Below are 17,352 nucleotides of genomic sequence, written 5' to 3'. Positions count from 1 at the left end.
AGCCAACCGTTCCTGCTGTACACTGATGCCAGCAACGAAGGATTAGGAGCTGTACTGAGTCAGAAGCAGAATGGACAAGAGAGGGTGATCGCCTATGCAAGCAGGAAGCTCCGCCCGACCGAGAGGAACCCAGAGAACTATAGCAGCTTCAAGTTGGAGTTCCTGGCCCTGGTCTGGGCCATCACCGAGTGGTTCAAGCACTATCTAGCCTTCAGTAAATTCACTGCCTTCACTGATAACAACCCCTTGACTCATCTAGAAACAGCCAAGCTAGGAGCCATGGAACAATGATGGAAGGCTCGGCTGTCAAACTACCAATTCACTATTAAGTACCGGGCGGGCCGCAAGAAAGCCAACGCCGATGCCCTGTCCAGGATGCCTCACCAGTCAGACACTGAAGAAGAAGTGGATGACCTGGAGGAGATTGAACTACCTGCCTTTCATCGGAATGGAATGGTCCACGAGCAACGAGCCTCCAGGAGGCCTCGCAGTAAGACGTTAAACCCCCTACCTCACCACAGCTGGATGGAGACCCAGGACAGCGACCCGGTTGTCAGCCGTATCAAAGAACTGATAACCCAGGAAGGTTCCTCCCTGGAGAAAGAAGTGTCTCTCCAAGCCAAGCAGCTATGGAATGAGAAGAGCCAGCTGTTCATCTATAGAGAGAAGCTGTGCTGGACGTACGTCAACCCCAAAACCCATGAGATGGTATGGCAGATAGTGGTGCCCATGACAGACATCCAGATGGTGTTGGAAGCCTACCACGATCAGGCGGGGCACTTTGGCTGGAAGAAGCTAGAGACCCTGCTGAAGTGTCGGATTTATTGGGTAGGAATGCGCAGTTCCATTGAGAGGTGGTGCTGGAATTGTGGACCCTGTAGCCTCAGAAGAAAAGACTATAGCAGCCAGAAGGCACACCTGCAACCCATCATGACAATTCGACCTTTGGAGATCGTGGCCCTGGATCATGTCAAGCTGTCATCCAGCAGGTCAGGATATTCCTATGCCCTGACCATGGTGGATCACTACTCCCGGTTCCTGGTGGTTGCCCCCGTCAAGGACCTGACGGCAGAAACTGCGGCGAAGACGTTTCAGGCTTACTTCTGCAGGCCCCATGGATACCCAGAGAAGGTGCTGACAGATCAAGGCTCAGCCTTTGAAGCCGAATTGTTCAAGGAGTTCTGCCATCTGTACGGGTGTAAAAAGATCAGGACTACACCATACCACCCCCAAACCAACGGTCTCTGTGAAAAGATGAATAACATCGTCATCGACCTGCAGAAGACCTTACCACTAGAGGAGAGAAATCAGTGGCCAGACCTACTACCTGACCTGGTAGATCTGTACAACCCCATACCTGTGAGTTCCACCAATTGTACTCCAGCATATCTCATGCGAGCCAGACCCGGGAAGTTGCCCATGGACCTGGAGCTTGGTGTAGTACAGTCATGGCCAAAAGTATTGAGAATGAGACAAATAGTAATTTTTCCAAAGTTTACTGCTTCATTTTTTGTAATGGCAATTTGCATATACTCCTGAATGTCAAAGAGTGATCAGCTTAACAGCAATTATTGTACTTGCAAAGTCAATATTTGCCCAGAAAATGAACTTTAACCCCCAAAACACATTTCAACATCATTGCAGTCCTGCCTTAAAAGGAGCAGCTAACATCGTTTTAGTGATTGATCCATTAACACAGGTGTGGGTGTTGATGAGGACAGGGCTGGCGATCAATCAGTCATGATTAAGAAAGAATGACATCACTGGACACTTTAAAAGGAGGCTGGTTCTTGGTATCATTGTTTCTCTTCAGTTAACCATGGTTATCTCTAAAGAAACACGTGCAGCCATCATTGCACTGCACAAAAATGGCCTAACAGGGAAGAGTATCGCAGCTACAAAGATTGCACCTCAGTCAATAATCTATCGCATCATCAAGAACTTCAAGGAGAGAACTTCCATTGTTGTCAAAAAGGCTCCTGGGTGCCCAAGTAAGACCAGCAAGCGCCAGGACCGTATCTTAAAACTGTTTCAGCTGCGGGATCGGACTACCAACAGTGCCGAGCTTGCTCAGGAATGGCAGCAGGCTGGTGTGAGTGCTTCTGCACGCACTGCGAGGCGGAGACTCTTTGAGCAAGGGCTGGTTTCAAGGAGGGCAGCAAAGAAGCCACTTCTCTCCAGAAAAAACATCAGGGACCGACTGATATTCTGCAAAACGTACAGGGAGTGGACTGCTGAGGACTGGGGCAAAGTCATTTTCTCTGATGAATCCCCTTTTCAATTGTTTGGGACATCTGGAAAACAGCTTATTCGGAGAAGAAGAGGTGAGCGCTACCACCAGTCTTGTCTCATGCCAACTGTAAAGCATCCTGAAACCATTCATGTGTGGGGTTGCTTCTCAGCCAAGGGAATCGGCTCACTCACAGTCTTGCCTAAAAACACAGCCATGAATAAAGAATGGTACCAGAATGTCCTCCAAGAGCAACTTCTCCCAACCGTCCAAGAGCAGTTTGGCGCCCAACAATGCCTTTTCCAGCATGATGGAGCACCTTGCCATAAAGCAAAGGTGATAACTAAATGGCTCATGTAACAAAACATAGAGATTTTGGGTCCATGGCCTGGAAACTCCCCAGATCTTAATCCCATTGAGAACTTGTGGTCAATCATCAAGAAACGGGTGGACAAACAAAAACCAACAAATTCTGTCAAAATGCAAGCATTGATTATGCAAGAATGGACTGCTATCAGTCAGGATTTGGTCCAAAAGTTGATTGAGAGCATGCCAGGGAGAATTACAGAGGTCTTGAAGAAGAAGGGGCAACACTGCAAATATTGACTTGCTGCATTAACTCATTCTAACTGTCAATATAACCTATTGGTACTCATAATATGATTGCAATTATATTTCTGTATGTGATATAAACATCAGACAAACACTAATAAAAACCAGAGGCCAGCAGATCATGTGAAAATATAATTTTGGTGTCATTCTCAAAACTTTTGGCCATGACTGTAGAACCAGAAGCAGATATGTCCACTGAGGACTGGGACACGACCAGACAGGAGCAGTACAGAAGAGTACAGGCCTGTCTCACTCGGCTAAGGGACAAGCAGGAAACCCACTACAATAAAAGTGCGCCCGCAGAACCCTTCACACCAGGAGAAGTGGTGTTAAAAAGGAAAAGGAGAAACCACAAACTTGATGACCAGTGGGAGAGAGAACCCTACACTGTGTTAAATTCAAGATTTGATAACAGGAAGACCTGTTAATTAGTAGAGACGGAGGAATAACGACTGCAACGGTATCTAGAGACCATCTGAAGTTGTGTCCAGACCTGCTAAAGCCCCAAGAAGAAGTGCCTCTCACTGTACTGGAGGAGTCTAAAGAAGCAGTACTCCATACTGACTTAGGAGATTTCCAGGCAGATTGGCCTCAACTAGGAGGAGCTGTAATACCTGTGATCCACTTCTTTCAACAGCCAGAAGACCCTCCACAGCAAGTAGAGCCTGTAAGTACTTCAGAAGAGCCTGCTCAAGAAGAATCCCCGGAAGAAGGATCCTCGGTTGGAGCAGAGCAAGAAGGCCCAGCCAATGGTATACTTGCCAGTCCTGTAGAGAGGTTAAGGCAACCCTGCAGTTCCCCATCACTTAGAACTGACAGAATGGGAGGTAGTGCAAATACTAGTGCCTCACGCATCCCAGTACCATGCAGGTCGACACGTAGCACACGAGGTCAGACCCCCTGTCAGGTACAGAGAGTAAAGAAGGAAACTCTGACAGTGTAAATAGTTGCCCCTGGGGTATTATATTGTGTATTTTTATGTGTATGTATTTATTAACTTGTGTTTTGCCTTATAATGGACAATTTAAGTGAAATGGACACTTTTCTTGTTGGCCTCTAACTACCCGTCAGGGTACATAAAGAACTTTGTGGCTGAGGACTATGTGCAGCCCAAAAACTCTTCTTGTCAATAATTGCAATTCCTGGAGTGCCCCTTTAGGTGACCTCAGAAGAAAAACCTGTCTGGTGTGGCACTAACGGAGGTCCAACTCAGGATCGCCATGCCCTGCAGCCACCCCAGGGCCTACGTGGAGGGTTTGGGACAGGTCCCTCAAGCTGCCAAGTACTCTGGCCTGTGAGATGGACATCCTGTCGGGGAACCTCTCCAGAAGAGACTTGAATTCTGAGGTTGCTTATTGTATATATGTATATATTTGTTATTTATAATGTTTTATATGTAACGTTCAAGCAAGTGCCTCCCATAAAGGGAAGATTGTTATTAGTGTTGTTATAAAAAGTACTTCAGTCTGGGAGTACTGAGCTTTGCTAGGGGGGAATGTGGCGCCCTGCTGCGCATTGGTGCCACAGATCCTAGAGGGGTGCATGGGCGGATTCCTCCACAAGAGGCCCTCATAGCATACACACACCTCCACTTTCCACCTCAGACCACCAGAGGGAGCCCGGATAGGGATGTAAAAAGGGAAGCTAGGCAGTCAGTCTGGAGAACAGTTTCCTCTGGGACAGAGCTAGTTCCAGTCTGTAGAATCCAGTCTGTAGAAGGAAGCCTGTTGAGAGGAGCTCCTGCAGAAGCCATCCTGCAGTGGAGCACAGTCCAGACTCATTGAGCTCAGGTTAGAGAGCCTAAGGCGTGCCGACACCATAAGAGCGTTGAAGAGTAGCGAGGCCTACTGTGAAGCCTAGTGAGGGCCCTGAGCGTGACCGAAGGCAAGTGGAGTAAGCGAGCTACATAGGGGGCAGAGGAGCTTAGCCAGCTCACCCCAAACCATATACCGGACACCGGGTCTGTGTCTGCAAGGATCTCTAGGACCAGCAGAAACAACCGGAACCCCTGGCGAACTACATGTCCCAGGAACACCAAAAGCTGACCGTTATCCCAGGGTCAGGAGTCACTGAGGCCCAAGAGACCAGGGAGTGTGATCTCCAACAGAAGGCCCTACCACCCGGTCAGCCGGTGCAAGACAGAGACCAAGTTAGGCCTAGGTCCAGGCAGGTCATAAACTTAACAGGAAAAGGCAAGAAACAGGAGGCCCCACGCCCGCTCACTGGGGAGAGGCCTGAAATGAACCCTTCACGCTACAGCGCCCTGTATCGTGCCTGAAACACCACCAGTAAAGGTACTGAAGTGAACTGTTGTGAGTGTGCCTATTCTTCTTCCGAGCCGGCTGGGTCCCCTCTGTCCTGCATCCCTTTTCCTACGCTGCCCTGAGGCCTGGCTCCACCTGTGGGGGGAGCTGCACCAACTAAGCTGCCTGACCACAGGCCTCAGAAGACTGTAGCAGCGCTGGTGATCCTCACCAGACACCACGGGTGGCGTCACGAACATTCCCCTTTCCCATACACCTTTCCCCCATTATTCCTTGCTTTTAAGAGTGACCCCAGGGTATGGGCCCGGGAGCCGGCCACCGCGGCATCCCCCAAAACTAACAGCAAGGCTCGGGCGCCGAGTCGTCCCCATCATCCTCTGGGCGCGTCAGAAGTGGGGTCCTGGGTGATGCCCCATCCTTACCTGGAAGAGGAGATACCACACCTCTATCTGAGGTGCAGTACCCCTATGGCGACTGAACCCTCAGGGGCGCCACAGTACTACCTCTTCTTAAAAGATGTAGCCCCCTGAATTAAAAAAACAATTTATACCCACCTCCCGCATCAATGTCCTTCCAGCAATGATGGTGTGAGTGTACCAGGCCATAGTATACCCCGAATCCAGACTATACCCAGGGTTAAAGCGGCCTAGGCTTCATTATGCCCCGGGTATATTATGGCCTAGACCAATTTATACTCCGGGGTATCAATTGGCCTAGGCCATTTCATACCCCCTCATGCCAGATTTTACCTCCCTTTGATATCAGCAGCGTTGAGTGATATACACACGAATTACTTAATTTTTCAACATCTTATTGTTGGTTCAGGTTTGTCAGGTAAATTATGTGAGAAGATAACTGACTTAAATCTTAAAGTTCTAAACACATAGACTTTCATTACTTGAACCAGAAAATCTTGTGAATCACCTATTAGAATAGTAACATCAGATTGGCAAGGGGCACTGCTCACCAGCATGTCCACATAAAAAAAGTTTATAGGATATAATGTCAGTGGTCCTATCAGTAAGTGTAAAATAGCATCGTGATAGTAAATATAGTGTGTCAGTCAGTGTTAGTGCCAGTAAATACAAAGTTAGTGTCTGTACCTGTATGTCATATGCAAATTGTCTCTTCAGAGAGGAAGAGGACTCTAGCGCCACCAATTGGAAATAAAACAGAACCCTTTTTGACAGTGAGGGTGATCAATGAGTGGAATAGGCGACCACGAGAGGTAGTGAGTTCTCCTTCAATGGAAGTCTTCAAACAGAGGCTGGACAGACATCTGTCTGAGATGGTTTAGTGAATCCTGCATTGAGCAGGGGCTAGATATGAACACACTGGAGGTCTCTTCCAACTTTAATATTCTATGAAGTCTAGTGATGGACGAGCACTAAAATGCTTGGGTGCTCGTTGCTCACGTCGAGCACATTGGAATACTCGGGTGCTCGACCCGAACAACGAGCCCAATGTAAGTTTATGGGAAACTCGAGCATTTTTCAGGCAACTCCCCTCGGCGGTCTGCAGAGGGCTTAAAAATTGCCCAAATCGATGGGAACAGTGCTCAAATGACATGAGAACAGCATGGGGAAGACCCCTGGAAGCATTTCTGACTCCCAGGTCACTGCTGTCAACAACGTTGCCAGAGGTATTACGCCACTTTTATGGACTCACAATAAAACATACAAAAACGAAGCCAAAATGGATTTTCCTGAAAAATATGTTAAGGAACATCCTTTCCAGGGTAATGACTTATATATAAGGCAAAATAAATAACCAAAAACAAAAATACTCCTCCACACCTTGGGCTATGTTCACACGTAGCGTTATTGATGCGTTTTTGCACTTTTGCATTGCTTTCAACTGTGACAAATGCATTCACCGGGAGATGTCATTTTAACACTTTACAACCTTATCTGGCCATGTGGTGTGTGACACATGATCAGAGGCATCCTGTTTCATTTATAAAGGAGGGACTATTTTTATAGGGACATCAGGCGGCCTTTACTATTCTTAAAGGGCCAGCAGTCGGCCCCCACTCTTCTTAGAGAGCCATCAGCCGGCTATGCTTTGTTGTTCCCATTACTAAAGAGTGTGTCTCCTATACTGTTATTGCGTATGCAGTGAGTGGCAGGGCTGTCCAAAATTTGGATGCACCCCAATACCCCTTTGAAAATTTGGACACACCCCAACACCCCTTTGAAGAGACTTAGAGAAGGGCCTCCTGAAAGCAATGTTCCCATTATTAGGAAGTGGTTCTCCCATACTGTTTGCATATGCAGTGAATGCAAGGGCTGGCAAAAATTTGGACATACTCCAATGCCCCTTGGAAGAGACGTAGAGGAGGGCCTCCTGAAAAAAAATGTTCCCATTATTAGGAAGTGGGTTTACCATTTTGTTTGCCTATGCAGTGAATGCAAGGGTTGCCAAAAATTTGTAGGCACTCCAATGCCCCTTGGAAGAGACGTGGAGGTCAGAGGGCCTCCTGAAAACAATGTTCCCATTATTAGGAAGTGGGTCTACCATTGTGTTTGCCTATGCAGTGAATACAAGGATTGCCAAAAATTTGTAGGCACTCCAATGCCCCGTGGAAGAGACGTGGAGGTCAGAGGGCCTCCTGAAAACAATGTTCCCTTTATTAGAAAGTAGGTCTCCCATAGTGTTGGCCTATGTAGTGAATGCAAGGGCTGCCAAAAATTGGGAGGCACTCCAATGCTCCTTTGAAGAGATGTAGAGGGCCTCATGAAATAATGTTCCCATAATTATGAAGTGGGTCTCGCTTAGTGTTGGCCTATGCAGCGAATGCAAGGGCTGAAAAAAAATTGGGAGGCACTCCAATGCCCCTTTGAAGAGACGTAGAGGGCCTCATGAAAAAATGTTCCCATTATTAGAAAGTGGATCTCCCATAGTGTTAGCCTATGCAGTGAATGCAAGGGCTGCCAAAAATTGGGAGGCACTCCAATGCCCCTTGGAAGAGACATAGAGGGCCTGATGAAAAAATGTTCCCCATATTAGGAAGTGGGTTTCCCATAGTGTTGGCCTATGCAGTGAATGCAAGGGCTGCCAAAAATTGACAGGCACTCCAATGCCCCTTGGAAGAGACGTAGAGGGCCTCATGAAAAAATGTTCTCATTATTACGAAGTGGGTCTCCCATAGTGTCGGCCTATCCAGTGTATGCAAGGGCTGAAAAAAAAATTGGGAGGCACTCCAATGCGCCTTGGAAGAGACGTGGAGGGCCTCATGAAAAAATATTCCCGTTATTAGGAATTGGGTCTCCCATAGTGTTGGCCTATGTAATGAATAGAAGGGCTGCCAAAAATTGGGAGGTACCCCAAAGAACCTTAGAAAAGACGTGGAGGAGGGCCTCATAAAAAAATGTTCCCATTAGAAAGGAGCGGGTCTCCTATACTTGTAATGCCCATGCACTAAGTGTATGGGCTGCGCAAACATTTACCCCTGGGGGTATACATGAACATACTGTATAAAAATTTCTTTTTACAGGCATCGTAAACACCCTTTAAAAAAATTATGTGGGGGTTGCATCACGGACCACGGTCACCCTGGTGATATGGTGGTGGAGGATGAGGATGAGGAGAAGGAGGAAAACAAGAGCAAATACGAGGGTCAGTCAATAAGTAATGCCTCCTATTTTTTTCTCCTTAAATAAGGTAGTTATGTTAAATGTTCGAATTTGGCACAATTCCTCAAACCTTCTTCTCCAATCTACAGCAATTGCAACTTCCTGCACCAACAGGTGGCAGGACTGTATCCGTTTGCAAAATAGCTAACATCGATGTTGATATTAGACAACATTCTGTGATTGAATTCTTGCATGCAGAAGGTGAAACGCCCATTTGAATTCATGAGAGACTGAAAAATGTGTACGGTGATGCAACAGTGGATGTCAGTACTGTTAGACGATAGGTTCGTCGCTGTAACACAGCTGAAGGGCCATCACCATTGGCTGGCAAAATGCGGAGTGGCAGGCCAGTAACCGCAGTGACTCCAAGCAACATTCAGCGAGTCGATGACATCATTCGTGGTGACCGCTGGGTGACTGCAGATGAATTGTGTGGCATTATCTGCCTCAGTAAAGGCAGTGTGATGAAAATTATTGGACAACTGGGATACAGAAAAGTTTGTGCACAGTGGGTCCCAAGAATGCTTTTTACCATGCTGGAATACATGCCCTTGTTAAACGGTGGACCAAGACTGTGGAAATGGATGGAGATTATATTGAAAAGTGACAAATTAATCGTTAATGTTGTGGTTTTCAACCTATGTAATGCATTTGAATTTCTTGCCAATTAAAAGGAGAAAAAATTAGGAGGCATTACTTATTGACTCACCCTTGTAGCCAAAATCAGGAAGCGTATACCCATGTGTGGATGTGAAAAGGTGCATGGGAATACACCTACCAAAAAAAGACAATGGATTTGAGTTTATGTTACGCTGCTATCATTTGGTGGTGATGAGAAGTCTGGCCCAATCCTGCCCTTGTTCACTTTTATGAGAGTCAGCCTGTCAGCATTTTCAGTTGACAAGTGGATGCGCTTATCAGTTATAATTCCTCCAGCGGAACTAAAATCCCGATCTGATAAAAGGCTGGCGGCAGGGCAGGCCAGGACCTCCAAGGCATAGAGAGCCAGTTTATTTCATGTATCCAGATTGGATACCCAATAATTATAAGGCACAGCAGAATCACGGAGGATGTTGGTACGATTGGCAAGGTACTCCCTCAGCATCTTCCCAAACTGTGCACTCCTTGTGAGAGTACCCCGCGCCTCAGGACCTCTGCGATGGGAGGGTCTGAGAAAACTCTCCCAGAACTTTGACAGTGTTCCCCTGCCTCTGCTGGATTGAAGTTGTGTCTCTCTCGCCCGTACTCCTTGGTTGTCCAACGAAGTGTGCCCTCTGCCGCCAGTGTTTTCAGATGGGAATTTTTTTAATACTGTAGTTCCGCAACAAGGGCCTTCTGGTACAGCCAAATTTTTGCAGACCTGTCCGCCTCAGGAATAAGAGATATAAAGTTCTCCTTGTAGCTTGGGTCTAGAAGTGTCACCAACCAGTAATGACTGTCACCCAAAATTTCGAGAACATGGGAAAAGCAGAGTAACATAAACTCAGCCATGCATCACGGACTACTAACAGGCAAGACTTCTGTATCCTCACCAAGAGAATGACTGACCATGCTCTCCTCCTCCTTTTCTCTGTTCTCTGGCCATCCACGCTGAACAGACGGTATGACAGCTGTGCAGGTAGTACAGTCTATAGTGCATGAAACTAGCTCCTGACCTTCCTCCTCCTCCTCCTGTTCCTCATTGTCACCCAATCCACGTTGGGATGAGATGAGGCTTGGCTGTGTGTAATCACCCTGTATGGTTCCTTGCTCCATCTCATCGTGCTCCGTCTGCAATGCATTCTCTTTGATTGTGAGCAGAGAGCGTTTCAGAAGACAGAGAAGCGGGATGGTAAAGCTAATTATGGTGTCATCGCCGCTCACCATCTTGGTGGAGTCCTCAAAGTTTTGGAGGATGGTATATATGTCTGACATCCATGTCCACTCCTGAGGTCTTATGTGTGGAGTCTGAACTGAATACCGACGGCCTTGTTAATGCTGGTACTCAACAACTGCTCTCTTCTGCTCACAAATTCTTCCCAACATCTGCAGTGTACAGTTCCAATGTGTGGGGACATCAAACACTAGTCTGTGAGCCGAAGCTGCAAATGCTGCTGAAACACGGCAAGGGCGGCGGAAGCTGTAGCTGACTTTCTAAAATGGGCACACAGGCTGCGTACTTTAACAAGCAGATCCGGCAGCTCCAGGTAGAATTTGAGAAACCGCTGAACCACGAGGTTAAACACATGGGCCAGGTATGGTACGTGTGTGAGCTCGCCTCGCCTCAGAGCTGCCACCAGGTTCCGGCCATTGTCACACACAACCATGCCTTGCTGTAGGTTCAGCGGTGTGAGCCACAGATCTGCCTGCTCTTTCAGAGCTGTCCACAACTCTTCAGCATTGTGCGGTTTGTCACCTAAGCATATTAGCTAAAGCACAGCCTGTTGCCGCTTGTCCAGGTCTGTGCTGCAGTGCTTCCAGCTTGTGACTGATGTGGTCATTTCGAAGATGGAGGCTGAAGAGGAGGAGGAGGCTGAGGTGCAGGAGCTGTAGACCGTGGGGGCAACCCTGATTGACCTAGGGCCCGCAATCCTTGGCGTCGGGAGGACGTGTTCCGTCCCAAGGTCCGACTGGGTCCCAGCTTCCACTATATTAAACCCAGTATGCCTTCAGCGAGATGTACCATCCCTGCCCACAAGCACTTGTCCACGTGTCCGTGGTTAGGTGGACTTTCCCAGTAACTGTGTTGTTGAGGGCACGGCTAATGTTTTGGGACACGTGCTTGTGTAATGCGGGGACGGCACACCGGGAGATATAGTGGCGGCTGGGGACCGAGTACTGAGGGACGGCCGCTGCCATCAGGTTGCGGAATGCTTCCGTCTCCACGAGCCTAAAACGCAACATTTCGAGAGCAAGCAGTCGTGAAATGTGAGAATTTAGTAGTGTGGCCTGTGGGGCGTTGGCTGCATATTTGCGCTTGCGTTCCAAGGACTTGGGTATGGACAACTGAACGCTGCACTGGAAGAAGGACATGGACGTGCTTCCTGATGCTGCTACTTGAGAGTGTGCAACGACAGGTGCAGGGCAGGAGGCATCTTTGCATGCACCATGGACAGGGGATTGGCTTGCATGCACAACAGCGGAAGAAGCAATGGTGCCACCTGCAGACACTGTTCCTGGACCTTGGGGTTTGGCCCACAAAATCGGGTACTTTGCTGCCATGTGCCTGATCATGCTGGTGGTGGTCAGGCTGGTCGTTTTGCCACCCCTGCTCTTGCTGGCCTGGCAGGTGGTGCAAATGGCCTTTTTTGGGGTTATCGGCAGAGTCTTTAAAAAACAACCAGCCTCGGGAAGACCTAACAGTTGTACTGGCAACTTCCTTTGTGTTGGTGTTACGGGGAATGGTTGCCTGCCTTCTGTCTGCGGCCACCACACTGCTTCTTTCTGCCTGTTGGGGTGCTCTGCCTCCCTCCCCCTGTGTGCTGCTGTCCTCGCTTTGTATGTCCTCCTGCCAGGTTGGGTCAGTTACTAAATCATCCACCACCTCGTCTTCCACTTCCGCACCCTGGTCCTCCACCTGACTTTCTGGCAATTGTGTCTCATCATTATCCACCTCTTGTGACACTTTCCCACCGTCGCCTTCGTGTGACCGTGGCTGCTCAAATATTTGGGCATCGCTACATGCGATCTTCTCTTGCCCCGCTTCAAGTGGACCGGGCGAGAGGCCCGAATCTACGAGGGTCAGTCAATAAGTAATGCCTCCTATTTTTTTTCTCCTTTTAATTGGCAAGAAATTCAAATGCAATAACATAGGTTGAAAACCACAACATTAACGATTAATTTGTCACTTCTCAATATAATCTCCATCCATTTCCACAGTCTTGGTCCACCGTTTAACAAGGGCATGTATTCCAGCATGGTAAAAAGCATTCTTGGGACCCACCGTGCACAAACTTTTCTGTATCCCAGTTGTCCAATAATTTTCATCACACTGCCTATACTGAGGCAGATAATGCCACACAATTCATCTGCAGTCACCCAGCGGTCACCACGAATTATGTCATCGACTCGCTGAATGTTGCTTGGAGTCACTGCGGTTACTGGCCTGCCACTCCGCATTTTGTCAGCCAACGGTGATGGCCCTTCAGCTGTGTTACAGCGACGAACCCATCGTCTAACAGTACTGACATCCACTGTTGCATCACCGTACACATTTTTCAGTCTCTCATGAATTCGAATGGGCGTTTCACCTTCTGCATGCAAGAATTCAATCACAGAACGTTGTCTAATACGAACATCGATGTCAGCCATTTTGCAAACGGATACAGTCCTGCCACCTGTTGGTGCAGGAAGTTGCAATTGCTGTGGATTGGAGAAGAAGGTTTGAGGAATTGTGCCAAATTCGAATATTTGACATAACTACCTTATTTAAGGAGAAAAAAAATAGGAGGCCTAACTTATTGACTGACCCTCATATAAATGGAAAAGTGAACAGCTCTTCAGAGTGTCCAAGTGTGGGATCAGTTGTCTCTGGGTACTCGGCTTGGTGGGAGGAAGGAGGATCCGGTTGAGGAATATGCGGTCCAGACTCACGGCTACTGAGACTTGACTGTGTGAAAGACAGGGTGGTGGTGGTGGCTAAGTCACTGGAAGCATTATCTACTATCCAATCAACAACTTTTTGACACTGCTTTGAGTTCAATAGTGGTGTGCTGCGGTCTCCTAGAAAGGTCAGGCGAGAAGATGTGGGTGTTTGTTGTGGCACAATTTCAGCTTGCCCACGGCCTTGTCCTTGGCCTCTGCATGCACCATTACCATCACGTCCAGTTCCCTTGTCACGTGCCTTGCCCTTTTTAAATGGAGGACAGTATCTTCCACGCTCATTACAAATGACTGAGTTTGGAGCGAACTTATATGTGATCCATGTGATGGAGAAAACACAGTTTCAAATACCTGGCCTGTAGGTAAGTAGTTTGAGCAGAAAACTGCTGTGAATTGCTTCACTGACACACTAAAGGAAATTTTTAATGGAGGCCAGAAATGGCAGTATTTTCTGACAACGTATATGTGATCCGTGTGACGGAGAAAACAGAGTTTTAAATAGCTGGATTTCTAGCACTGTAATATGGAAAGGACCTGGCTGTATTCTGCAGTGCCAACAAGCAAATGGCACAGAAAAACAGTGTTCTCTGGATTGCTTTTTAAGCAAATAATGAGGATTAAGATCCAAAGAAAAGTATTCCTGGCCCCCGAGACCTGGGCCTTTGTATAGAAATATCTAACAGCAGCAGAAGGAAGAATTGGAATGGAGCCTCTTGTGTTATATGCACTGCAGTCTGATATATACACTGCCTGCCTATACACCCTGCCTGCCTGATATATCTGCAGATGGATTAGTTAGTCCTCAAAAGGACTGTTTGTTAAGATGGATATGTGTAATGTATGGTTTTTCTACATACACTACCTAATACACAAGCAAATCTCTCCCTGACGCAGCAGCACCTCTCCCTATACTGTCTAATTCGGGAGTGACTGTGACGTACATGGCAGCGCCAGGTCTGATATAGACCCGATGACGCTATGCGGCCAGACAATCACTGTAATGCCAAAACCAACATGGCTACAGCATTACAGTGAGTGGCAGGCAATCCCTGCATGTTGATTGGCACTCTAAAGAGCTCCAAACATGCAGTGAGGGGACCCGAGCACCCGCCGAGCAACCCCGGAAATACTCGGCGAGCGCCAAGCATCTCGAGCAGTGAGATGCTCGGGCGAGCACCGAGCAGTAGCGAGCATGCTCGCTCATCACTATTCATGAACCATGGAGGGGAAACTTCACCAACCCATCCTGGGAAAAGAACACCAGAGGTGCATTAGGACCTTTCTACCATTGTATGAATGCATCTTTATTTTTATTTTACACAGAGTTGAGGCAAATCTGAGGCTTGCAGGCCGCAATTACTGCTCTCTCCCTGCTTAAGTTGATTCTGCTGGTTTTTAGTGCCGCTGGGGGCATAATAACTAATAGGCGCATCCGCCTGTCAATTGAAAATGCTGACAGGATGACTCTTGTCAAAATGAACAAGGCTTGGATTGGCCCAGACTTCTCAAGCTCAGCGGATGACAGCGGCAGAACATAAAGCCAAATCAAATGTTTCTTTTTTTCTGGTGCATTCCCATGCACCCCTTCCCACCTCAAAAAGAGTATACAGTTCATGGTTTATTATTTTTCTTGTCCTCCTCCTCCTCTAATGCAAAGCAATCAATCTTCCAGCACTCATCCCTACACTAAATGCAGCTAACAGCGATATTAATAGGGAATAGAATTGAATAGATGTAGCCCTCTAAAGGAATTTTGTTTTTTGGTTTCTGAAAGGGTTTCTGTAAGGCAATAATCAGAGCCTGAATGCCTCTAATACACTAATTGCAGGTAAGAACGGTATTATTATAGAATAGAATCTATTTAAATAGGCCCTGAAAGGACTTTTGATTGTACATGGCAGCAGTCTCTAATATGCTATCCCTACTCCGCCAGACAACCCTACACTAATTGGAGCTAAGAGCAGTATTATTATAGAATAGAATCTCTTTGAATTAACCCTGAAAAGGACTGTTGGTTTAATATAGCAGCACCAAGGACTGAAACACAATGAACCCAGCCTAAATGCCTCTAATACACTATCCCTATGCCAGCAGCTACTCCTACACTAATTGCAGCTAAGAGTGGTATTATTATAGAATAGAATCTATTTGAATTAGCCCTGAAAAGGACTATTTGTTTAATGAGCACCAGCATGTACTGTAAAGCTATAACACACTGTCCCTTCTCCAGGAGGAACTCTCCCTACACTACTTCCAGGTAAAATGCACCGAGCATGGCGTCACCGAGTCTCATATAGACCTGATGACGCTTTACAGCTGCTCAATCACAGTAATGCAAGTAGCCAACATGGCTACGTCATTACTGTGATTGGCAGGCAATCCCCACATGTTTAGTGGCTGAAAATCAGCTGCGAATCATGCGGGGCAGGGAATCGAACATGGCGCCCGAGTACCCAAATACTCGATCGAGTACCAAGCGTTTCGAGCACCAGAATGCTCGATCGAGCACTGAGCAGTGCCGAGCAAAACATGTTATATAGACATAAGATTGCATAAAGTTATCATTTATATAGCAATATAGTATATTAAATTAGAAACACCAAATAAATTATTATGCATTCCACCATAACTATTAATGCCAAATAAATTACTATATACAGTATAATAAAAGCAAAAAATAAGGGAAGAGAGAGAGGAGGGAGATAAAGAGAAGCAGACAAGGTCTCCGTGAGAACACATTGTGTTGGTCTGGGCCAGATGGAAAAGATGGAAATAGTGAACAACTCCATCAGAAAGAACTTCAGCTGTAAGTCAGTAACTGTACTGTAGTCTCTTATATGTTTTGCAGTACTGGTATACTGGTATCTACCAATATAGGGTCGCCATATGGCACTCATATCGGTGTTGGTCTTTTTATAGTGATTTATTTTTAGTAATAGGGCTATCATCTGCTGAGGTCCTCCTATACCCACTGTTAGGCCGGGGTCTCACTATCGCATGGCATCCGATGCGAGAGCATCAGATGCGATATGCTAATGACATTCAGCTCCTGCTATGCTGCGAGCGGGAGCTGAGTGTCAGTGCTCTGTGCTCCGATTCTCTCGCACAGAGAGGATCGCAGCACAGCTGCGGAGGGGACAGAGAAATCAATTTCTCCATCTCCTCTGTTGCTGGCGTCGACGGGAATCGCACTGCACTCGGGTGTAATCCGAGTCCAGTGCAATGTTTCACACACACTCATAGATTATATGGGTGCGTGTGATCCGATTCCAGCATGCAATCGCAGCATGCTGCATTTTTTTCCCAGCCCGATCTCAATCCGATCACAGCTGGAATAAAAACGCCACTGAGCACACCAGCATATGATTAAATTGATCCGAATGCAATCCGATTTTTTATCGGTTTGTGTTCGTCCAATTTAATCGCAAGTGAGAGCGAGCCCTTAGACTACACTACTGTAGATGTAGTCAAGGTTACCTGGTTATGGTCCCACTTATATATTTTGCTTCCCCCCCCCCCCAAAGTTGAACCTCTAGCTATGCCTCTGCATACAATATTGATATTTCTGTAATTGGACTGTCTTGGAGAATCATGTTGCCAGGTCTTTTGTACCTCAAAATGAACGGCAAACAATGGGACACAAAAATTGCAGAATTGTATTTTTTCACCTTTTTGACCCCACTTGAAATCTTTTTTTGATTTCTTTTTTCAATAAATTGTATGGCAAGATGAATGACGTAATTTAAAACTACATCTCTTCTATCAAAAATAACAATCCCTCATATGGCTATGCTGATGGAAAAATAAAAATATTATGATTCTTGGAAAAAGAGGAATAAAAATTAGAGCACAAAAACTAAAAGTAGCTGCAACCTTACGTGGTTAAGTGGTTGTTCTGTGAATTGCGGCATATGTTACTAGGAATTAGTGTTGAGCGAACATGCTCGACAATGCTCGGTACTCGCCCGAGCATGACGCTACTCGGGATGTTCGGTGAGCACCGAGCATTTCGGGGTCACTCGGGCGGGAG

Source organism: Phyllobates terribilis, unplaced genomic scaffold (assembly GCF_046119375.1).
Source record: "Phyllobates terribilis strain yellow unplaced genomic scaffold, ASM4611937v1 Scaffold_5__5_contigs__length_657084704, whole genome shotgun sequence".
Lineage (NCBI taxonomy): Eukaryota > Metazoa > Chordata > Amphibia > Anura > Dendrobatidae > Phyllobates > Phyllobates terribilis.
This window is presented reverse-complemented; position numbering follows the sequence as displayed.